Consider the following 24,366-nt stretch of genomic DNA (forward strand, 5'->3'; position numbering starts at 1 on the left):
TTAATAGTAATATATGAAGCTCCCTTCCTCTTTCTTTTCTTCCTCCAAGAGGCACATCCTCTCCTCATCTTCAGAAGTGCCTTTCTGCTTCGAGACAATTGGGTCGAATGTCTGTTGTCAATTTTGCCTCCTTTTCCCTATCGATTACACTTCCCAACACTGTGTGGCCCTGGCATGTTTTTCGCTGTGATGTTCATTTGTGATGAGCAAATTAACGTGGTGATGTTTCCATCTTGGATGGCTTTTTCTGCGAAGAGTCTAGATCAGCGTTTCTCAGCCTTGGCAACTTTCAGATGTGTGGATTTCACCACCCGGAATTCCCCAGGCCGGCTACTGGGGAATTCTGCCATCGGCCCCGCCCAATCGAAATGGCTTTTCTTTTCCACGTTTTTCCAAATGAGCATGGCTTTAGAAAATTGCCTTTCCAAAATTCAAACTATACCCATGGGGGGAGGCAGGGGAGAGTTGGCACAGAAAAAGATGTCCCTCTCGACAGAAAGGAAAACAGAGGGATGGCTCAGATACTGATGCAGAACATTTGTGCCCCGTAGTGGCGGGCAAGGGTGATTCACCCTTTTGGCACAAACAGTGTTGTGAGTATAGATGTCAGGCTGTCAGAACTTGAGGCTATTTTAACATTTTGAGTGAAAGGGGTGGCAAGACTTGCTCCTCCAGCTTTGACAGTAGTATGCTGAGAGTGGGGACGGGGAGGGAGGGAGGGAGGGAGGGAGGGAGGAAGGAAGGAAGGAAGGAAGGAAGGAAGGAAGGAAGGAAGGAAGGAAGGAAGGAAGGAAGGAAGGAAGGAAGGAAGGAGGGCCAAGGAGGCATGGAGGCTGAAACCCTGCCAGTTTCAAAGAGAAGATGGCAGCTCTCCAGGGCAGCTTTCAAGTGCTTCAGCTTGGAGCCCAGATCATGTTGGTGAGAGAAACAAAACTCACTCCTTCACCCAACAGGAATGTCTGGCTGTTGGCTGCTGGAAGGGTGAGCGTTGCCAGGAGGCACCAGAGAACCGCGAAGACTTCTCCTGGCAAGGCTCGTACGGATGCCTGGCCAGGACCAGCCGTGGAGACCTCCAGGGACTGTCCTCCTGCCCCGCTTTGCCAAAACAGCACTTTCTCTGCCTAGGAGATTCCAGTGGGACTCTGCCTGATGATGAGATGGATCTCAGATCTGAATCCCTTAGTTGTCTGGAGGATCCTTCTCCCTCTAAAGCAGGGTTTCTCCACCGTGTCAGCTTCAAGAGGTGTGGACTTCAACTCCCAGAATTCCAGCTGGGGAATTCTGGGCATTGAATTCCACACATCTTAAAGCTGCCAAGGTGGAGAGTCACTGCTCCAGACTCGTTACCATTTGCTTGAATGGCAGTTCAGTTTGTCACTAGACCTCATGGAAGGTTGGCAGGAGCAGTGTTTTCCCTGGAGAAACTGACTCACGGGAGCCTCAGTGGAACTGCAGATTGCGTGGCACTAGTGGCCATGGGTATAATATTTCAGAGAACCTCCTGTACACTGGGACTCAATTTGCACTCTCGCTATTATTCTTATTATCTTATTGGTCTGTTTTGTTTATTGCATTTTTATTCTATCCTCCAAGAAGCTCAGGTCCAAGGGCTTAACTCTTCTCCTTCCTCCTCCTAAATTCGCAGCAGCCGTACAAGGAACATTAGCTGAGAATCAGCAACCAGTTCAAATTTTATGTCTTGGCAGATCCTTGAACCAGCATCTTCTCTCCCTGAGTTTCAGTATAGAGCACTATATACGCTGTATTTATGGTTTAGGGTACTTAGCAAATTCTCGGCTTCAGAGAGACTGTAATCTAAATTGTAGAAGAGTAGGAAGTGGCAACAGCACCAAGGTGTGGATGAGATCAAGTGTCCTGACATGTATCGGGCTTGGTTTTCATTAGGAAGGCTGTGGGAAGGGGTCATGACCAAAGGAATCGTGAAATAGGTGGGTCTTGAAGTAAGGTAGAAAGGTAGCATCTTTCAAATGTTCAGAAAATAGCTTTTTCCTCACCTTTATCACCTCCTTTGATCAGCGATGAGTCCTTTCTGCCTTTCTGTTCCTTGGGGCTGAAAGTTGGGGATCAGAAACAAAGTCTTTGGAGGAGAGATTGAGGACACTGGGCATGTTTAGCATTGAATGAGTACTGATATCTCTTTTTAAGTTCCTGAAGAAGACCAAGGCTTGTTCCAGAGGGCAGGATGGGGAAGAATGGTTTGATGTTACAGGAAAGCAGATGACTGTTAGGGAAATCTTAACTGGTTTGGAACTGATGGCCTCAGTTGTCCTTTCAGTTCTGGGAGACCTGGCAAGGCTCCGCTTCCCAGAAGCTGCAACTGGTGCAGAGCATTAAGCAGATTGATTAAATGAGACCATGTAACCTCTGTCCTGGAAATACTGCTGGGGCCATGGATGAGCTGTTGGGCCTGGGGCAGCCCATTCTAGATGATGCAGGCATTCATCTTGGAAGCCCCAAATAGCTTAGGATCCAGGTACTTAAAAGATCATCTCCCCCAATATTGCCCAGCCTGTCCACTGAGATTAGCTAACGAAGTTCTGCCTGTGATCCTTGCAATGGGTTGGCTCACAGTCCAGTGGCCAAGAGAAGGAAGTTTGGTCATGGGCCTCACAACTGAAGACCCCGCTGTCTACCCAGGAATTAGCAGGATATCTACTCCAGGCCTTGACTGTCTCTTAGATTCTCTGTTGGAGTCCTCGGTGCTCTCTGAGCTTGGCTGTTTGCTTGCAGACATTTCATATACTCTCTTCTATTAGATTCTCTGTTATTCTCCTTTTTTGTTCTCCTGAGTCAACTTTAACATTTGCATGTATTGTTCTTAAGTATTGTTAACTTTGTTATGATACTTTTTACGTTGTTTGCACTGTTCTCTTGTAAACAGCTCTGGATTCCCCTTGGAGGAAGAACAATATAGAAACAAAATAAATAACAATAATAATAAATAGCATAATGCTAAAATGCTATGAAATGGGGCTCAAGGGAGTGAAAACTAGGCTGATTCTCTGAGTTCCCCAGTTCTTGTTTTCAGTAAAGACAGATGTCAGTTCCTGGAGCCAAAAGATGCTTCCGGTCTCATGGGTGACTCTGAAGGAATGGATGTTTGATGCATATGAGTTCCCTTGCCATGTGTCGCCAAGTCTTCTCCAACCTTGTTCATGGCAATGATGAGAATGTGCATTGAATGATACCGAGGATGGGAAAATGTTTAGAAATCTATTGCAGCCAGGTTGTCTGAATGGGCTACACTAGTACCTACTGAAGAGTAATGCAGTCCAGCAATGGCTAGTTTAGCAAGCCAGAAAGAATGAGATCTGGTGATGTTGCTTGTGGGAGAACTCCTCCAACAAAAGACATTTAACAGAATTCACAGATGATAAACTCGTCAGCGTCTCATGGGCAAGTTAAATATATTGGAATATTATGTATCAATGGACGATGGGCAGAAACGGTGGAGGACTCAGCTGGTGGGTTTCTGAACCAACTTCCGATTGACAAGATTGAAGAAGTCCATCCAGGCAAGTTGACCTTTCCTGTGAAATGTCTAGGAAGGATGGGAGACTCTTGTTTAGCACGGGTGGAAATAAATGCAAGAATCAGTAGGGAACAGAGAAAACCCCACAGTTTCTCAGTCTCTGGAACTGGGCAGTCAGTCAGCACTAAGCACAGGTCAACACCGGTCCCTTGCCTTTAATTAGATATTCCACGTTTTGTCCAAGGGAAAAAAAGCGTTCTGCTTGTTCTGTTCTTTTATTGGTTCTTGCTTCCTGGCCGTTTTTTTCACTTCATCTGTTGGCATGGTTTTTTTCAAATAGTCCTAATTCCCTGTTTTATGGTTCCTTCAAAGCCAAGGCCTGTTCCCTGGATTCGCTGGCCCAGCCGGGCTCCTGTGTCATGCTCCGTGGCGTGCATGCAATTTCATGACAGCATCTCGCTTGGCTCCGGTGCACCTCAGCCTCATGCGACCCGCGTGTGCAAGCAGCGGCAGCCGGGTGGGGCGGTCCCAGCCTGCGATCACCCCAGTGCTGGGAGGGGCAGAGAAAGACTTGCCCCCTGCCTCTTGCCGCAAATCTTCACTTGGACAGAAATTTGGAAACACGCAAACCCAGGGTGGAATCTTCCTCTCCGTTGCGAATTTTTCAAATAATGCTTGGTAAACAACTGTGAAAACTCTCCAGCCAGACCAGGAAATCACTACAATATGTCTGTGAAATACAGCATCTGCTAAGAGAGTCTTGAACAGCCCTCACTCTGCACGCAGCCATCTCCCGTTAAGGACAGCCCCTTGCAAGTCTGAGACTGGCTTTTCAAGCTGGTCACCTCCCTGTCTAAGTAGCGTGAAAAGGGTAAAACCCATCGCCTTCCTCGCCTACAAGGAGTCTGTGCCAGGCCTCCACCATGCCAGTTTCCTCCAGGCAAAGCAGTGTGGTCCTCTTGCTTGCAGCACAGGTCCTCCTAAGTGTCCCAGATCCTTTCAAGCCCCAAAGAAACGTGTGTGTCTAGAGCAGTGTTTCTCAACCTTGGGAACTTGAAGAGGTGTGGACTTCAACTCCCAGAATTCTCCAGACAGCATATGCTGGCTGGGGAATTCTGGGAGTTGAAGTCCACACCTCTTCAAGTTCCCAAGGTTGAGAAACACTGGTGTAGTGTGCCCTGTGGTGGTTGCAGAAGAACAAGGAAGACATCTTAAGGTGCTGCTTTGGCAGCAGGAGTGACGGACCTGCTACTCAGGGCAATCTTTCTTTGCCTTCTTCAATTCTTCAAGCCTTGAATTCCCCTGCATTCTCCAGGGGGATCTTTCTTCACCTTCTTCCTTGCAACTCCTTCTTTAATTTACACCTCTTATAATTCAGAGACCCTGTGCCATCCCTCTCTACTTACCCTGCCCAAATTGGAGGGTTGTTGTAAACTTGTAAACTTTACTGTCATTGTACCTCGTACAATGAAATTAAATGCCATCCCCAGCGCACCTTATCTATAAAAGCCATAAAATAAAAACACACATCCTTCACAGTCTACCGGGGGTCACTGGGGTCTCTGTTTGTCAGAAGTAGCTGAAGTGTCTGCAGGCCCAGCCAGGTGTTGCAGTGAAGAGAAGAACAAAAGCCGTTTTGCTGAAGGAAGAAGGAGGGTCTGTTACTCCTGGTACTTCATCATCTTCATTTTCTTCCTTCTCTCAAAGAAACTGAGAATTGAAGACCTTTGCCCTTCACAGGGCTATTTTTGCTGAGAAGAGTGCTCATCTTCTAAAAAGAGAACCCTTCCAATCAGGGGTTTCTTCAAGGCCTGGTCCAAAAAGTCGGGGTAGCAGCCATGACGGTACAATTGAAGCTCGGCCCGTTTTTTATGTGTGTTGCATCATGTTGTCTTAAAGCTTCTATTGCACTGTCGTGGCTCCATCATGACGTTTTGGACCCTGCCCTGTGGACAGTTCTGCGTGAGGGGCCTCCCCCTAGCCAGCCCTGGGCGTCCTTCCCCAGCCCTGCTCCCCAATTCAGAGGAAATCCTTCTGTGGGCCAGGAGAGAAAGCAGTAGGCTCACCTACTCCTTGACAGTTCCTTGTCTCTTTATGCATCCCAGGACGTCAAATTGCACGCAAGGGTGTGCAGCTCCACCCTTGTGGGATAATCCCACAGGCATGCAGAATATTCACTGAAGAGCTGGCTCCACGCTGGAGTCGTGCTCCCCCACCCATCTTGACATACCAGGGTTGCGTTGACTCCAGGTGTGGACCTGAAAAGGTCTCCACGCCAATGGATGCCTTGGGAATGGAGGAAGCGTTGCACTCCGTGACACTCGGGCTCACGGCCACGATCTGCAGCTGGAAAACTTGCAGATGTAACTCTTTCAGAAACCTGCTGTGAAGCTAGGGTGTGGGGGAGAGATGGTCTTGCTGACACACTCCATAAAGTATGTGACCTGGACAGGGAGGTGGTCGCTGCAGCAGGCAGTGGAGTCCAACTGCGGTGTTTTTCTTCAGAGGAAGAGCGATATCTTTGATGATGCGATTGGGGTTGTGTCCTTAGTCTGCTCTACCCGGCGGTGTCTTCTGCAGCTGCGCAGTTCGATAGCAGGCACATCCTGAGGCCAAGAGAACAAAGCCTCCTCAGGTTTCTAGTCACTGTTCAGCAACCTGATGAGGAATGTGGAGTTCATCCCATTTTCTCCTGAAGCTTTCCTCCAAGAGGAGAAAAGGGTTCCCATGAAGTTCTCGGGATGTCCTTACACTAAGTATAGAAGTGACCAAGGGATGGCCCTCCTCTCTTTCATCACACAGTTCTCCCCAGACCCACCAAAATGTTCAAAAGTCCCCTAGATCTCACCGCAGCCTCCTTGGCCCACAGCACCTTTTCAGAAGCCCCAACCCGGGCACCTTCATCCAGAGGCTGAGAAGCGAGGCCGGGATGGACTTTCCCCAAGCCATGTTTTCTTAATCCTAAACGGGTTGCATTTTTTCCCCATCAGAAGGTGCATTCCCGTAATATTTTCCAGAGGGATAGAAATTCCTCAGCCTCCCGAAATAAGGCAAAACCTCACCTATTTTGTAAGCTTTACGCATCTGGGAAAAAAAAATAAATCTTGCAATACTTCTTAAATTGCGACTGGATCTTCCAGTCCTTTTCGTCTGCTCTTCATTGCGCGTGGTGGGCTGTTTTCTGTCGGGACAGCAGGCGGGAGGAAGGCGGGGGGAGACTTTTTGATGCAACAGGGCCAGACCCCTGTAGAAGCTTTATGTTTTTCTTCCGGAGTGAGTCCCACGTTCCCCTGATCTTGGACTTCTCTCTCCCTCTCAGAATATTTCAGCATGCAGCTGAGCTCGTGAATCCGTAGACATACACATGGGTCATCTCACATTCAGAGAAATGCTCCTCGGTGGGAGTCTCCGTTCCTCAGCGTTCGTCCCACTCTGTCCTAGCTCGGCCTCCAGTTCGTGGGGCCTCCAAATATTCTCACGGTTGCACCTTTAAGCCCTCTCACCACCCGGCGTGTGAGACATCGGTTAGGTTTCCAAGCTTTGCTAGGTCATTTTGTTTGGGTTTGTAGCACAAGGGTGCTAATTGAACAAGAATGTGCGAGGGGAGTCGCTTTGCTTGTAATTCTAATCAGGTGGTTTTAATGGTTCCAGTGTGTAATGGGGCAAGGTTGACGATAAAGCCACGGAAATTCTGGGCAAGGAGCCCAGGGCTCCGTGTGTGGACGAGGACACACACACACACAAAGACACCATTTGTGTTTTGCTTTTTGAGTCACACCACAATAAGCAAGGGATGAAACTTGACACTGGTTTAGAACTGAATAAGAAAAGAATGTGTGACAGTGTGAATGTCAGAGGCACCAAGTGTTTTCTTCAGTTGGCCAACGTAGGCAAGCTCTTATGCACACGTTTTGCCCCCCACCCCAATATTGAACTGGGGGATCAAAAGGCCTGGAAAGGAAAGAGGTGTGGTGTTTATAAGTGCCATTCAAATGCTTACCAGTCAATGTAGGGTCCAACTGGCTAGTTGTGTTGCATTCATGTAACCCCCATCCTGGTCCGAGGAGAGAATTTTCTTTTTTATCCTTTCCCCCTAAGCTGGAGGGCTTTGTCCAATACATACCCACACACCAGCCCCATTGCACTGGGGGCAAAAAGTATCATGAAAGGGATTTTGCGCAGCTCTGGAAAAAAATCTCTGGTCCTGAATAAGCCTGAAATGGATAGGATCAAACACAAGGGTCGGGTTGCACTCGTGTTCTCGCTAAAGTGCCTTGTTTGAAAAAACAGGTTAGCATCCTGGGAAATGGACAAGTTCCTACATTCATCGGCGAAGGTGGCTGTTCCCAGGGCCAGCTTTGCCGTCTGAGTGGATGCAGGAACATAGACCTGCAGATTCTTCTGAACGTCTCCGCTCCGCCATCCTTTACTGCAGCTGAGGCGAGTTTGCAGCCCAATTTGATTTAGATTTGGAAGTCGCCCTTTGGAGAAAACATGACTTGAAGGCTGCCTCGCGCCAAGTGAGAAACAGAGAGAACTGAATCTTCATCAATAAAACAAAAGGACTGGGTATATACCTAGAGGAGTTATTCCATGGAGCGCGTCCCACTTCTGAGCCTTTAATGTGTGATTTAAAAACTGGCAGTCCTTAACTCTACTTTGGATGCTATTCAAGAACATTTTAACAGTTACGCGCATAACGCGGACCCCATTTTTCCAGGAGGTGATCATTGCAGAACACTGACATGTAAAAGTCTATTAGCACTTGGGGTGTTTCCAGGTGGGCGACGTTTTGAGTTTAGCATCCGTGCCAGTGACTTTGGCCACATGGTGTGAAATTGAGATGGCTACATTTGGAATAAAAATGGAGCACTTTTGTTTTTGAAGAATGCCTGTGGGGTTCCTCCGTTTCTTGGAAATGAAAATGATATGAGAAGCTGTTACTTTGCTCTGCCGCTTCCCAGTGAACAGAGAAAGAGTAAAAAATGTGTTGTAAAAGCCAGGTGGGAACAGGGGGGTAGGAACGCAGTTAGGAGTGGGGAGCATATTTGGGCTCTCAAGTCACCTCTTGGGAACTCTTGGGCAACGCTCAAGAGCTAAGCAGCTTCTGTACCAGAATGAGGCCACTTGTGACAGCAGAGATGTGGATGTGTGCGTGTGTGATGCACGCGCACTTTCTTCCTTCATCTGTTGGACCTTTCACAGATGAGTGAATGGCAGCGGAGCCCTTGTGGCAAGAGGAGGACACCAACAACGTTGACGGACATGAATGCTTGCCACCTGGATTGCTTCAAGGGTGGAAGAGGGGTCTGTGGCTCCCCCCCCTTTCATTTGTCCCTATGGGGTGCAGCAGGGAGAGTATTACAGAGTGCAGGGCCCAGAACATAGTTCAGCCAGAGTTTCATATCTCATTTCACCCCCAGAGGAAAACATCTCCTGGGCATGAGTTGTGACACTGAGTGTATTAATTGCTCTTGGCCGAGGCTCAAAATGCAGAGTTGCCCCTTCCTTCCTTCCTTCCTTCCTTCCTTCCTTCCTTCCTTCCTTCCTTCCTTCCTTCCTTCCTTCCTTCCTTCCTTCCTTCCTTCCTTCCTTCCTCCCTCTTCTCTAGTGAGGAAATAGTTAATCACTCAGAATTCTGATGAGCAGGGAGCCTTAAAGCCAGTGAAAGAACCAGAGGAAAAGACACTGGAAGGGAACTATCAGAAGGATGCTAATGAGGTGAAGTCATCAGCAGACACCCGAGTGCCTTTTTTTCCATGCTTCTTCCACCGCGGGAACAGCTCTGCAAAAAGATGAGTGCAGGTGGGCTGCAGCTCCACGGGAGACCAGCGGAGAATATTCCTGGACTTTTTGCCTGAACGGTGGGGGGGGGGGGGCTACCCACTCAAAAACCTGGACTCTCATGCTTCTTGACTCGATTATACGTATTTCTCTGCCAAACGTGAGTTGATTCCCGTCTGTTCAGAAGACTCTTGACGGAGAGGGGATAGCAGAGCTAAGCAAAGAGGACGGGCGTCTGCAAGGGAAGCAGGTGAGGAAGACCTGGTCTTGGAAAGTCCTGCTCCTCCACCTCTGGATTGTGGAGTTGCTTGCCTGCGCTGCATGTGAATGTGTGGGTCTGTGTGGGTCCCCCCCCCCCGCCCCCCGGAGGACCGTCCTTGGAAATGCCAGCCCTTGAAGAGCTACAGAGCTGGAGAGTTTTCTCCTCCAAAGATGCCCCCTGGGGTCTGTAAGGCAACGTGGTCAGAGAACACCCACCCGTATTGTCTGCTCAGTGCACCCAATTGACCCCCTGGTGGAAGAGGGGTTGGAAATCCCCTCTCCCCACTTCAGAATGGAGCACCTCAAGGGGATATCCCAGAAAGGTAATTAAGATCTGTTCTCCTGGTTTGGTTTCTTTGCACATTGTGGGCTAATAAACTGGTTGGTTAGTTTCCTGCTGGCAATGAACACCAAGGATATAGCAGGTCTGTTGCATCTGTATTCTGAGTTGTTTGGGTTTCTTCTATTAATGTGTGCTGCGTGGGTAGTGGACAATTGTGCGATCTATTTTCCTCCTCCTCCTCCTCCTCCTCCTCCTCCTCCTCCTCCTCCTCCTCCTTCCCTCTCTTGAAATATCTGAGCAGATTCCTCCAAGATCGTCTCTTTTGCAAATAGCCTTAAAATTAACGGGAGCGTATTAATGCTCCGATTTCTTTCCATGAAGTTTGCTTGACTGACTGGATTCCGCCCCTTGTCCTAAGGCTACAATCCACAGCCTGTGTGCTTTCAAAGAAACGTGAGCGATGCGTTGCAATCCCTCAGTGGCCGTATCTTGCTCTAGACAAGTTTCCCTTTCCCCAGGCATCTCTCTTCTTCTCCTAAAACTCCGGAAAAAGAAATGTGCAAACAGAACCTGCCACTTAACCTATGACGATGTGTCAACTTATCAGATATGCTTTTGTTCCCCAAGTGTCTGTTGCTGTAGGCGGCAGTCAGGACTGCGTGAGCTGTTTGCACCGAAGGAGCATTTTGCAAAGATGGATTGTCTCTTTCGTCATTTTATTTATTTATCCGGTTCATGTGCTCTTGCAGGCTTAGGATGCAGGACAAAACCATCTGAAATCAAACTCATATTCTGCAGAATGGCAAAGAAACTTTAGGACAGGGCATTTGAATGTCACTGCAACAGTAATTCTGTTTGAGGATATTGTGTGCGTAATTTTATTTCAAAATAGATCAGGGCTGTGTACTGTTTTACAATTATTCTGTTATGCAGAATACGTATAACAACTATGGCTTCACAGGACTTAGATGTTCACATTCCTTAAAACAGCACGTATCTAGAGTTGGTTTCTGGTAGACCTTCTAGACAGACAAGTTTATAGTGACAGATGCTTTGATTCACTTGAGTCCCCTTCATCATTCTGAAGGTGAGTTGCATCCTCCTCATATCTTCATGGACAGCCGGTGAACCTCAAGGTTTACGAAACTTTCTTTCCTGGGGAGTCCTGCTAAAATGCAGCCATGCCCAGGGCTAAGGCAGTGGGTGGCTACACACTTTCTCACTTCCATAGAACTGAGAGATGGATTGCGTCAATCTGAAATGTAGCTGCTGAAAGTGAAACAGCAGCTTCCAGGCATCGAAAGAGAGGGGAAATTGTCTTCGATCAGGGCATTCATTGAGGAGTCCGAAATGTGTCTGGCTAACCTCTTCCATCCTTTCTCATGTACAAGTCCTTGGAAGCAAATCTATTCCAACATGGGAGAAAAGGTGGATTTGATTGTAACTCGCTGATGACTTGAACCTTCTTGTTTGGGGGACAAAAACTGCTACCTGGTTCATTGGAAAGGCTTTCCTCAGGAAGAACCACCATTTATTAATTTCAGAATCAGAAATTTCCCAAACATTCCTTCTACCTTTTGTCCATTTTCTTTCAGCTTGTTGGAAAAGACCAATGGTTTTCAGGGTTTTTTTCCCCCTCCAAAGAGCAGAAAAAGTTGGTGCAGTGAGGCTCTTATGCCGGTGTTGACTGGAGGGTGCGTGTGAATGGTTTGTCTTGAGCAAAGTCCTCCTGGGAAGAAGGGCTGCCAAAGGGACCACCCGGGGACAGGAAGCGTAAACGGAGCATCCGTGGTCCCCTGAAAAACGCCACCAAAGGGATTAGAAAGCGCTGCAGGAATGAGATAGAAAAACAGAAGCCTCCTGTTATACCAAACTTGGGGAAAGGGGAGGGCGCATTTTAGCACAGTAGTTGACAAATGTTTTTTGCAAGCACATGCAAGATCCATGTGACACAGCTGCTCATAGGAGAGTCCTCTCCCACCCCCCCCAAGCCCCCCAGGGAAGAGCCCAAAGCAGTGGCTTCCTTCTTGCCTACGGATCGCGTGATAAAACAACCTTGCGTGCATCTTGGAAATTGCCCTGCTAGGTTGCCCGGAAAGTGTCTTTGCGTAGGACAGAACTCAGCGATCTCGATGTGTCCACAAACACACGTACCCGCCACAAAGGGAGCCCTGCCGTGAACTGGATGGGCTTTTGTCGCTCTCATGTGGTTCACATGTTCAGGGTCAGCGTTCGGATTTGTTTCTTTCGTTGAACAATGTATCACAGCATGAGTTTTATACCGATGGTGACTGTAAGCGGACGGGCAGAAAATAGAGTGCCAGTTAATAACCGTTTCATCATTTAAAAATAAGCCCAAACGATTACGATTCTTCCGATATTGCTTCGGCAAGATGTTGGGAAGGCAGAAAGTTTAGTGATTAATGGTATGCAGACGGGGGAAATCGCAGCTCACATCCACAGTCTTTCATGTCCGCAACGTGGGAATAATCAGAAATGATGGAAGGACTGTCGCGGCGAGGCATGTAGAGTTTTCTGAGAACTTGAAATTTATTATGTGGGTGCTTTGTTTTGCTTTCATTTTATTTTAGCATATTTTATTTTAATACATTTATGAATTTTAAGGCCGCCCTTCAATAAAACTGTCAGGGCAGCCTCCGCAAAAAATGATTTAAAAATCGCAATTAAACCAGCTACAGCACTTAGGAAAAGAGCCACAAAAATTTAGCAGAGGAGATAAAGCCCAGATTACATGCTGGAATGTTTCGGCAAATAAAAATGTCTTCGCCTGATGCGGTAATGCAAAAACAGTTGGCACCGGCCAGCCTCCTGGAGATGGCACGGTACCCCGGGTAGGCATTCTGCTAACAATGAAAAAGCCATCTGCTTAGCTGTCACCACCTAACTTCAGACGACAGGAAGGGATCGGGAGAGGAATTCAGACAAGCATCTGCTGTGCCCGCCGGTTTCCTCTTCATCTCCTACCAAACGTGGCTCATGTTCTTCATCGTTTCCAGCCACCTTCTGCAATGCACAAACCTCTTTTGTTGCATCTCGTAACCCAGATGGTTTCATCATGGCGTGGTCGGCAGGCTGGGTGGCTCTAAATGGCCCCTGCTGGCTGGCTAATGTGGGTGACTTTTTAATTTAGCGGATGGCTTAACATCCACACTCAGAAAACGAAATAATTGAGTAGCGAATGTAAATGTCTTCTGCAAATCCAGCCAGTAATTTGTGCAGGCAAACACGAAAAGTTCTCAGCCTTACGCAATTACTACTTTCCAGGAGGAATCTCACCAGCAGGGACCTATTCTGCTGTGTGTGGACGGATGTGGAATATGGATTTGGGTGTGAACTCTTCTAGTGATGCGTGTGCCGCAATCAGAAATGTTTGCACTAGCACTTCCATGGAGATTTGGGACTTGGCCCTGACAATAAGTCAACCTCATGTCAGCTCTGAGTGCTGTGAATCATGTAACCCCTCTCCATGCAGACGGAGTTGGCTCGCTGCATTGTTTGACCAGCCTTCTTGGTTCCAAAGGTGAATGCTTTGCGGTTTGTTGTCCTGCTCGATTTGGGGGCCAATCTAAGGAACTGGAAGAAAGCTAAATCCTGCCTCGGTGGTTTCTCTCCCTCTAACCAAACCGCTATGCTTCTTCCGGAAGGTCTTCCAACAGTTTTAGCTCCAGCTGGTGTGGAAAACAAAATCCGTGCTGGGTTTTCCACCACAGGTCGCCTGTCTTTGCCATGGACCACTTGCAGAACAGCAGCAATTGAGCCTGGTGCTTCTTCGCTGTCTTCCAACGAAGAGCAGGGAAGTCTTTTGGAAGACGGACGCATCTCACCCTTTCTGAGAGGGTGGATTTTTGACCAGCCACCCAAGAATAAATTTCAGACAAAGTCCAAGGCACATCCAAAGTACAATTGGGCAGGAAATGACATCTGGCTTTGGTGGATGGCTGCTTCCCAATCTCGCGTTCTCTACCGACAAAAAAGATGAATGCCAGGGTGCATTGTTCCATGGTGTTGAGTGTCTTCTGGGTGAAACTGATGCCAGTTCCATGTCCAGCCTTTGGAAAGAATCCCTTAAGAATTGCTCTCTTGGAATTTGGCTGGCAGAGGAGCGAATGCCCCGTGTCTGAGCAAAAGTTAAGAAAACTCTTCTGCAAATAAAGTCTGTGGGACTGTGAAAACAGGGAAGCAGTTCGCATTTATCCATCATCTCGTCTACGTGACTCAGGGGCCCGTCTCAGTGCTTTGCTGGAAAAACAGCGCTCCAGGCATCAGGTGAAGGCTACTTAATGAGGTTAGGGATTTCTGGTGGCAGAAAAGCCCTTGTATAGGTTGCCATTTTTCTTTCTGGGTTCCCACCCCCCAAACTGCTTCCAGTGATGTAGAAGTGGGCTTTCCCCCCCCTTTTCATAAAATTCTCAAATCAGTAGTGAGATTCTTGTGGTTCTTTTTCCCCCTCCAACAATGTCAGCTCTAAGGATCCGCTGGGGCCAAAACAATCAAAGAAGCGTGGGCCAGATCTTATTGTTGCAGGTGGAGGGATGCTCCAAAAATAAATGGAAGATCATGAAAAGGACAGGGGAGCTGTGGATCATAAATAGGAGCATTTGGGTCCGTTCTCATTGGAGGGGTCAAAGGATTCTATAGGGTATGCCAAGAAGGAACATGGAATATTTTAAAGATCTGCTCTTGGAAAGTCTTGAATCCAGTGGAATTGTTACAAGAAGGGGTGGCAGTGGGCAACGCTAGAAAGTTCTCCTGTGATGCCAATCTGGTGGGATGTGGCTGGCTTGAGAGGGGAGAGGGCCACAGCTCAGCCCCTGTTTTCCATGCAAACCACTCCAGGCACCCCAATGACAGTGTCAAGGTCTGGGACTCTGAGAGCAGATCAAAGGATGGGCTGGAGGAAAAGGCACCAGTCCTAGTCCCCTTACACAGCTGCTGCTGAGTTCATGTGAGTTTAACGGGAGGCCAACTTGGCCAGCCTTCAACTCTGCCATGCAATCAATTTAATGGCATTCCAAGTCTGCGAGCTTCATCTTTTATTTTCATCCATTTATTTATTTGTATTTTTCCATGCTCCTTCTCTCAAGGCTCACCAGGGTGATGTGCAAGACTTAAACAATTGCACTTAAAATGGCAATCCCGCTAGAGCAGTAAAAGAAAAGTCAAGGACGAGTCTTGATGAGAAGATCTGGTGTCAGAAGGAGATGAGAATGGGGAGGGGAAGGGAAGGGAAGGGAAGGGAAGGGAAGGGAAGGGAAGGGAAGGGAAGGGAAGGGAAGGGAAGGGAAGGGAAGGGAAGGGAAGGATTTGCACCTGATTGGCTCTGGCCCTACCCATCATTGCTTCAGCTCCACTTCCATATCACCTCCTCAGAGATTCCTCCCTGAGAATGTGACTCTCCCCCATTTTAAAGCCCTTTTAATTAGGCGCTTTTTCAAATGTAGCTCCATCAGTGGAGGAAGATGGCCCCCTCCCAATCGCTCCCGTGGGCCACTTCTGACTGCCAGGATCCGAGGCTGGGTTCGGGTGCGCTCACCGACACCCAGCAGCAGCATCAGGGGAATGCACGGAGGAAGCATTCTCTTGCCCTGTGCTGAGGGTCTACCCTTCCATCTGAAAGAGCCCCTGAAGCAGTTTAAGAACACTCTTGGGGATGCCACTGTGGTTGTTTCATGTTTTGGGGGCAAAAAGATAAATAAAAGCAACGTTCTCTTTCATCGAACGGAAAGAGAATTGGTAGGAAAAAATGGCAGAAGAGCCTTTTTGTGCAACGCTAATAAACCCTGGCTGATTCTTCTGAGCAAGAAGCAGCCAGGCATTTCAGTCGTTGGCCCTGCTGACAGGCAGATTCAGGGGGTAACAGCTAATAATACCTGGAGCATGTGGCTGGGGCAAGATCAAGGGGAGAGCGGAATTACGCTGTTGGAAAGGGTTCTGAGCAACCTCCGAGATGAGACAAAGATCATGTTCTGGGCAGAGTTAACCTTGCAAGCAAGACATAACCCAGGCTCTGCTCCTTGTCTAGCCAACAGCAGAGGAGAGGCAGGAAGGTCCCTGTGTTTGGGTCCCATTTGTGGGCTGCAGAAATTATGAGCAGGGAGGAAAATAACTCTGTCTCTTCCTTCTAATTGGAATCGCAAGGGTGGAAGGTGCAGCCCTAATTCAAAAGGGAGTCAACTGGTGGAGGTAGGATGTGGCCTAGGGCCTTCTTCTGAAGGTAGGATGAGGGCTAGGACCTTCTTCTGGATGCAGGACCTTTAGCTGTGGATTCCACCAAAAAGCCAAAAAAGGGAAGTGGTGAAGGGAGGAAGATGGGGAGAAGATGTGAGTTTGGGCACAACTGCAAAATCAACTCCCTTCCTTCCTGGAAGAGTGTGGATACTTTGGCTCCTGCACCTTTCTGAGCACCCTTGGGCCTGCATCTTCCGTGCCCTGCCAGTGGAAAGACAGCTTTGCAATTTCTCTTGAGCTGCAGGGGGAATTGGGGTCAGTGTCTTGAGTTTACCAACCCTCCAGACCTGGGACCTGTTCAGGCTCCAGGCTGGAAAAAAGGGAAGACAATTTAGCGATCGGGATGGAAAGATGGAAAGTTCATAGGCAGAGCACATTCATCAGCCCAAGCCAGTGTCCACGTCACTTCATCTCCCGCTGGAAATTGGGGGCGGGGGTTCAAAGCCCTCATTTTGCATGCGCTGTGAAAGGCCAAGAGAAAACAAGGGAGTGGCTTTCTGCAAAACCAGAACCATCTTTTAGAAAGAGGAAGCCACGGTTGTGTTGACCAGTCCGCAAGAGGCAGGTTGAGAAAGCCAGGCTCTCAGGTGAGCCCTTGGCTGTTTAACTCTCTGCATCTCGTCGGAGGACAACCAGGTGAAGCTTCCAGGTACCTCCGAGGCCCAAGGAGAAGGACTACGCCGCAGCTGCCCTTTCACGGCTCTGCATGTTCGTAACTCTGCATCCTTATTGTCCGTCCAAGAAATTTCTCCACCGCCTTTTGAGGTTAGGTAGCGAGGGAGCAGAGAAGGCTTAGAAAGGCAACTCTTTCCTTTTGCTGGCAACAGCGAGAGCCTCTTCTGATTTCCCTGAGCTTTGCAAATGTGAGTTCAGCTTGATTTTATTTGATAGCAATATTTCTCTTTCCCTTTCTCTTCATTTGTATTTGCCATTTAAAAACCTGTGGTTGGATGTCGCTGACATTCTGGCTTGTTAGAATGATTGGAATTTTTAAAAAAGTGAGGTTAGCTTTTCTAAAACGGTCCCAGTCCCCGCCCCCCCAAAAGGCCTTCTGATCCATTTTCATTTCTAAGCCAGTATCCTGCACACCCTTACTTGTTAATTAAATCCAGTTAATTTCAGTAGGTCTTACTTCTGATAGATAGATATAGGATCACACTGCAAACTGAATGTAGCCTTCACCAGAGGCATCCCTAAGGGAGGGGGAGTCAAAAAGGTCAAGATGGCGGCTGTGACGATGCCATGGCAGTCCCCATCTTGACTTTTCTGACTGCCCCTGATGGTTTTATGCTGTTTTCCCTTTATAAGTCTGTCCAGTATGCTTTTATTCTACATTATGTGTTTCTGCAAACCTATCTTTATTCATGGTTTAAATAGCCCTGGGGACTTTGTTGCTTAACTATTATTTTAATGATTAAAATAGAGAAATAGTGGCATACATGCTTAAAATATACCAATAATGGAATGGCAGTGCAATTTTGTAACTGTCTGGTACAAGCCACATTGGATTTGCCTAAGCTTTAATGCAAGGAAATTAATAATTTGTACCCCTGAATGTTCTCCCTTAACATTGGTAGAGATTCACTTCTTGGTCAACCACAATGATTCTGTTATGAATCTGCTAATAGGGTAGGAATTGGGGTAGTGGGGGTCAATGAATACAGCTTTGCTTCCTGAAGTCAAAAATGGCATCTTAGAGTCTAAGAAGACCACTCTAGTTAGGCCCGTGATGTGATGGATGACTTGAGCAGTCATGCAAATTAATGCTAAAACTCCCGAAAGCTCACCCACCTAAATACAGTGCTATTTTCCTTTAGTTGGAAGACAGCATCCAACATTTATTTAATCCTGATCTTACATGGACTTTGATGGTAAGCAGCTTACTAAAGGGATTTTAGCATCTCATCGTTCTGTGGTTAAATATTATCTCTTTCTTAGTGAGGATACAGTATTTAAAGCAACAGTTTATTAAAAAAGATCAAAGAAACCGTGTAGACAACAACTATATTGGAAAGAATGTTCCAATGTCCCCCCCTCTGATGCTTTGCAGATGTGTTGGGACCAGAGTCCAGAACATCTGGACAGGAATAGGAAAGACTGAGTGAGCCTAAGCAATATCTAAAATTTCTCGTCCTGCTTTCTGCTAAGGTGCTGCCTGGTTCAAATACAAAATAAACCGTTGCCCACTTTCTAATGTGAAAATGCGCATTCGATTTTCATGCGCGTCTTGTAGAGTGCAGTTCTGTGTGGGAAGAAACCAGTCAAAAGCAACTGAGCTCATCTCTGAGTAAGGACTGAGTGAGTTTCAAAATGTCATCTTCAGGTGTACCCTGAGGAGGTGATAAAGATGAAATTTGCAGTGCTACAGGAGTCTGTCTCTTTCTCCCCTTAGCACCATGCCCTGGCGTGCTAAACCCCTCCGGTTATCTGCAGCAGGAGCTCTTCACAGCTGCATCTTTGGACCATACAAAAACAGCCCTTGTGAGATTTTGGCAAGTCAAAATGCAGTATGTGAATCGGTCATGGGCCTCTTGGTGAACCTCCGGCTTGGACATGCTCCAATCCCAGGAGTATCACCGATGCGCCATGGAAGGGCCACCTGCTTCTCCCAGATGCTAGCAGAACGGTCCCCAGAATTCATCTACCAAGGGTTCCCACAGTTTCTGTTTCCACTTTTGGTTTTTTCTCAGGGCCACTGAAACCCAAGGAAACTTGGCTTTGCTCTGCTTTCTGCCATGCAGCCTGGCACGGAGGCCAATCCAGAGGCCTTGGCAATCCACAGGATGGTTCAGGAGGTTGCTGGCAAGCCTCCTCTGTGGTGGCCCAAAGCAAATCTGGCCCTGGCATGGGGCTCAGAGACTTGGGGAGGGGTCTTTGATGGAATTGGGAGGGGGGCAGACCAGGCTGTAGCATGAGGCAAAGCAGGGAGGCTAAGGGAATGATACTAATCAAAGGAAGCTAAAAATATGTGTCTTTGGAAGAATGCACTGGAAAAAGTCTATGGAGAAAAATAATGCACCAAAAGCGCATTATGTTCGGGAACGTTATGTAAAAATGTATGTCTGATGAGAACAGTACACAAAAAGTGTGCAAGGAGGAGTCTCCTTTTTTAAATTTTTGGGAAGGAAGGAAGGAAGGAAGGAAGGAAGGAAGGAAGGAAGGAAGGAAGGAAGGAAGGAAGGAAGGAAGGAAGGAAGGAAGGAAGGAAGGAAGGAAGGATGGATCCAGCTGTCAAACTGGCATAGCCATATGTTGGTGAATTAAAAACATCCTAAACACTCAGGGCCTTTTCACGTATGCTGATTTTGTTCAGGTTCCCATGGAAAATGCAAAAATTATTTTGGTTCAAAGCTGACCAGCGGGTGAGCTGGCTCACCGGTTGCAAGTGAAAGCCACAATTTTGCAGAGGGTCGGTGAGGTCTCTTCCCAACCTGCCACAGCTACTCCTCATGGCAAATACTTCCATAGCCTTGGAAGGAGCCCACTGAGAGCAAAGAGCAAAGCAGGAGCAGGGGCTGAATCCTGCGGCCCCCACCAGGTTCCACTCCTGGAAGTGGCGGTGCCTGTAATGTTTCAAAGGGGCGAGTTCTTTCCGCTGGCTTCGGGTCGGCTCGAATTAGCTCGGGGGCGGGGGGGGAACCCTCAATATTCCTAAGAAGTAATAGGTGGCTCTTTTAAAAAACAAACAAATGTATTTTTCACAAAACGTCACAGCGTCAGTCTTGAGAGCGTCAGTCTGGATGGGAGGCTGCTTCTCTCGGTGGCTGGTCCGTTCCGGAGAGCAACACCGCCCCCTGTTAGAGAGCGAGGGGTCTGCAGCCCCGACCAGAGCCCGGGGTCAGCTTGAGCGGGGACCAGCCTTCCCTCCAGCAGGAAAATCTTAGGAAAACTTTAACGGAGGATGCATTTTCATGCAAGCTGAATATCTAATTTTGCAGTTTTGATCCAGCAGGCGAGGAGAACCCTTGCCACTCTGTCCTTCTCCCCATTTCAGTCTGTTGTTCTTCCATTAAAAGGCACAGCCAAAGATATGTACCGTATGTGTTGCAGAAAAGGGCATGCAAAAATAAATAGCTTAATGAAAGCAATGCAGAAGTTATATTAGCAGAAGTGGCTTGCAAATGGGATAGTGTCTATAACTGTGCACAGAAAGAAGAAATGTAGTTAGGGATAGTTAGGAATATATCTCCATTTAAAAAGAGTCCGGGAGCAGGTGAGGGGTACGGGGAAAGCCTGGCTATCAGCCTTAGCAAATGATGTTGCTTGGGGCGGGGGGACAAACAGTTTTACTAAGGATGTGCCAAAACTGCTTTGCAGTTTCTCTACCACTTCCAGAACTTGGGGGAGAAATTCACCCTCGTTCAGCTGGGTGAGTCCACCCAGTCACTTATCTCCCAACCCAGCACAGCGTTGATGTGAAAATAAGTGAATTATCTGTGGTACATAAGGTTTCTTGGGGGACAAGTGGTGTCTCAACAAAATCAATCCCTACTGAGACCACAGAGTTACGGGAAGACTAATTTTCACATGTCACTGGAATTAGTTTTAGAATTTTGGACCTGGGTATTTAAAAAGGTGGCAGATTTCCTTTGGATGTAGATCAGATTTTCAGGGTCTAGGTATGTCCCGGGAGATTACTGGGGGTCAAACCTTTCTCAAATGAGATTTTCCTTTTTCTTATGCCAGAAGCACATTATGGGAGTTGTAGTCTAACACAGATGGAAAAGATCAAGTTGGGGAAATCTGCCTAAAGATAATCAACTGGTCTCCTGACATGATAACTGTGTCTAGAACTGTTTCTCTCAAGTTTTGGAGACAATAACTCCCAACTATTAAGGAGTTGTTTGATAAGATCTGGAAATATGTTTCCATTTAAGAAATTATCCAATCATGCTTACATGAAATAAAGCAGGAACAGAGTATTTTTGTTAAAGCTTGGAGCCTGTATATTAATGTTTCTAATGACAACCTGATGCAAACGGGTGCCAAGTAATTTTTTTAGCAGTACATTATGAAATTACTTGGACAGTAAAATGAGGAGGATTTTGCATGTGTGTGTGTGAAATTGAACATCATTTTGATCTGAAACAATAAATAAATTGGAGTCTCAGCGTCGCAAAAGCAAAACGTTGCGAAGGCAAAAGGGTAGCCTGCTGACTTCATGCCTTGTGGCTGGGTGTCAAGAGCCTCATTCCATCTGGACTCCCATTTCTGGGAGCAGTGAGTTTCCAGTTTATTTATAATCTGTTCTGTTTCCCCCCCCCCCCCCCCTGTATACTTGCACTCTGGGCCCAAAGCTGCAATTTTTGGAGCAAAGGAAAAAAAAAAAGATTACAGGGTTCTGTTTTGTTTTCTCGTTTGTTTTTGGATGGCTGTAACTTCAAAGCAACGTGAGTTTAACTCTTACATTCGAAGCAGCCTTGTTATTATGAAACATGCATTTGGGGTCAGGGGTGTCCTGATGGCATCGCTGCAACTTCCTCGAGTGAGGAGAGAAGAAGCTGAATTTATGGATTTTCTAGTTTGGGGGTCTCTGCTTTCCCAACTGTAGCTCAGAAATTTGCATCCCTCTTGTAATGCATCACTTAGGTCAGGGTTGCTCAACCTCCGCAACTTTAAGATGGGTGGACTTCAACTCCCAGAATTCCAGGCTCTCGGTCCCCACCCCAACATTGTTCTTCAATACGTTTTCCATTTATATATGTGCCATCAAGTCAGGATCAACTCTTAGCAACCACAAAGATAGATATTTTCTCCAAGAGATAGATAGATAGATACAGATGATAGACAGACAGACAGACAGAGCAAAAACTCAATCCAGGGGTGTCTAGAGGGTGTGGTCAAGATGGTGCGACTGAAGCTGTGCCTGGCTTTGAAGTGTGCCTGTGGTCACCATCTTGACTTTTCTGACCACACCCCGGCACCATTTTTATTTATGCAATGTCTCCAGAAGTCTCATGGACCTCTGAAGAATTTATGAAAATAAAATGGATGAGCGGCTGCAGGCCAGAGCTTTACCTGGAAGGATGACCACCTGCCCAGGTAAAAGGCAAAAGGAAGGAGGAGAGGCTAAAGGGGCTTGTGGGCAGTTGGTCAGTTGGCCCCTTCCCCATGACAGCCATTTTGTGAAAGTTCCCACAATCTGCTCTCCACATTTCCAGATGTGTCCACGTTGTCTACATCAGTGTTTCTCAACCTTGGCAAGTTTAAGATGTGTGGATCTCAATAAATCTGGTGAAGAATAACTCAGAAGTCAGAGACCCAACTCTAATTTTTCTCAACGTGAGCTATCTCTGACGGGCTTCACTGCTCTCCATTTCCCTGACCCCACCAGCAGTAAGGTAGACAGACGTATGTCTGAGAATTTAGGGCTACCTGGAATATTCACGACAAATATGTTGATTTTTGAGGTGCTGCAAGATTCTCTTTTATTTATTCTGTGCTTTCTTGCTGCCTTTAGGACTTTTGAGGGTAACATCTTTCATTGTGGAATGCTCACTGTTTGCTTTTAAATTGATACTGTTCACTCCTGTGCTCTAAGGCAGCCAGCATACTTTCCCATTTCTCAGTCTTGTGACAATTCTACTGATTGATTGATTGATTGATTGATTGATTGATTATGTGCCATGAAGTCATTTTCGACTCCTAGCACGCACAGAGGTAGATTTTTCTCCATGATGATCTATCCCTAACCTGTTCCTTCAAGTCTCCCAAAGGCACACTACACTGATCAACGCTGCAACGGAGCCATCCCCCTTGCAGCTGGCCCTCCCCTTCTCCTCTTTCCTTCCACCTTTCCCAGCACTAGAGCCTTTTCCAGGGAGCTGGGTCTTCACGTAATGGACAGTTCGACTACTCGGCTGTAAATCCACCTTATTTTATTTGTGTATCCAAAAGACCTTTGCACAGATCTTTTTTCAGTTTTCTCCTGAAAGCGTAGAGAGCAGCGAATGAAGTCCTTTCCTTTGCAGGCCAGGAATTAGACCTGACTTTTTTTTTTTTTAAGTGGTATCTTGCCTACAAAATCAAAAGTTTAAGTGGTGGGCTTTCCTCTTCTCTTCTCAAAAGAAAATAGTCACAACAAACCTGACTCCAGACACTAAAATTGTGGCCAGTGGTAGCAGTAAACATCCCATTCCAGCCCAACTAACAAGACAGGTGGGTGTCTGGGGAATGTAGAAAAAAGCAAAGGGAGACATTGCAGAGGTGGGAAGGTGAGAGGTTGGAATGTGTAAACAGGTGACTCAAAGGTAAGGCAACAATGTTGGCCCTGCCAAAGAAGAACTCATGAGGAGTTGTTGCCATTCCCATGCCAGAAATGGTGAGAACCTCAGTGCCTTGAGCCCCACTGAATAGTTTCAGCCAAGAGGAACTGAAGTAGCTGTGGTGAAGATGACCCCAGTCTAGGGTCCCTGTTGACTTTTCTCTCAGGAGCATTTTTGGCCACCTCTGGTTCTCAAGAGGCTTGATAGCCAACATCTGAAATACCTTCAACTTCAAAATTAGACTGTCCTTGGTTTACCAAGGTGATACTTGGGGCACTTCTGCCCAGGGAGTTTGTCTCATTGACTTCACACACACACACATACACACACACACACACACCTAAATTCATTTCATGGTTTTTGTACTGCAATAGGAGTGTCCTCAGTGGTGCTCCTTCCAGGTACCTGGAAGCAGAACTCAGAAGGGGAGGCAATTAGCACCCTTCCTCCATCTTCAGTCTTCATCCACTACATTTGAGGGGGGAGTCTTTCCCAAGAGAAATCTTCTGTCCTACAGCTCTGGAAAAAGACTGCATAGCAGTCATCCCAACATTTTCCTGTAGTGGAAGCTGAGCCAACATACTTCTGGAATCAATTGACTCCACTTTCCAAGACTGCCAGATAAGTGTGTCTGTTGCACATGGAAGAGGCCTCAGCCTCAGTGTACCCCAGTCTTTCTGCAAGTAGATGTCCAACCACTGTGTGGGACAGACTGATTGGCGAGGAGAGGACAAAGTGAGCTTCCTGCTCAGAAAAAGTCATCTTAGTCCAGGCTAACCATTCACCATTACAATAGCCTTCCCATCCTTTTTTCGGTTTCCACTCCCACAATCCCTGGATGGTGCAGTCTGGCACAACTGGAGAGCTGCATTGCATACTGGGGATTCCTGCTTCCCTGCCAGTTTCCTATCACGGATCCTGCGCACTTCCTCCATAAGTTTCCACCCTCCTCCTTGCTTCATGCTCTTCCTCCTGCCACCCGCTCAAGGCCAGCTGTAAGGATCCCCGATTCCTGATCCCTTGTTCTTCAG

General features: G+C 47.2%; 1 protein-coding gene across 2 annotated transcripts in view; it reads left to right on the forward strand.

Annotated features, from left to right (window-relative positions):
• The first annotated feature begins 9,297 nt into the window (after positions 1-9,297).
• Positions 9,298-24,366, forward strand: part of ZNF469 (zinc finger protein 469) — a 77,522-nt gene continuing 62,453 nt past the window's right edge. For both annotated transcript variants that reach the window (XM_088136207.1, XM_088136209.1), the window contains exon 1: positions 9,298-9,861. The gene's annotated coding sequence lies outside the window, so the exon portion shown is untranslated. The remainder of the gene's footprint in view (positions 9,862-24,366) is intronic.

Source organism: Python bivittatus, unplaced genomic scaffold, assembly GCF_059951505.1.
Source record: "Python bivittatus isolate LINGU-HERP-01145 unplaced genomic scaffold, Pbiv_v1 ctg000190_np1212, whole genome shotgun sequence".
NCBI classification, from domain to species: Eukaryota; Metazoa; Chordata; class Lepidosauria; order Squamata; family Pythonidae; genus Python; species Python bivittatus.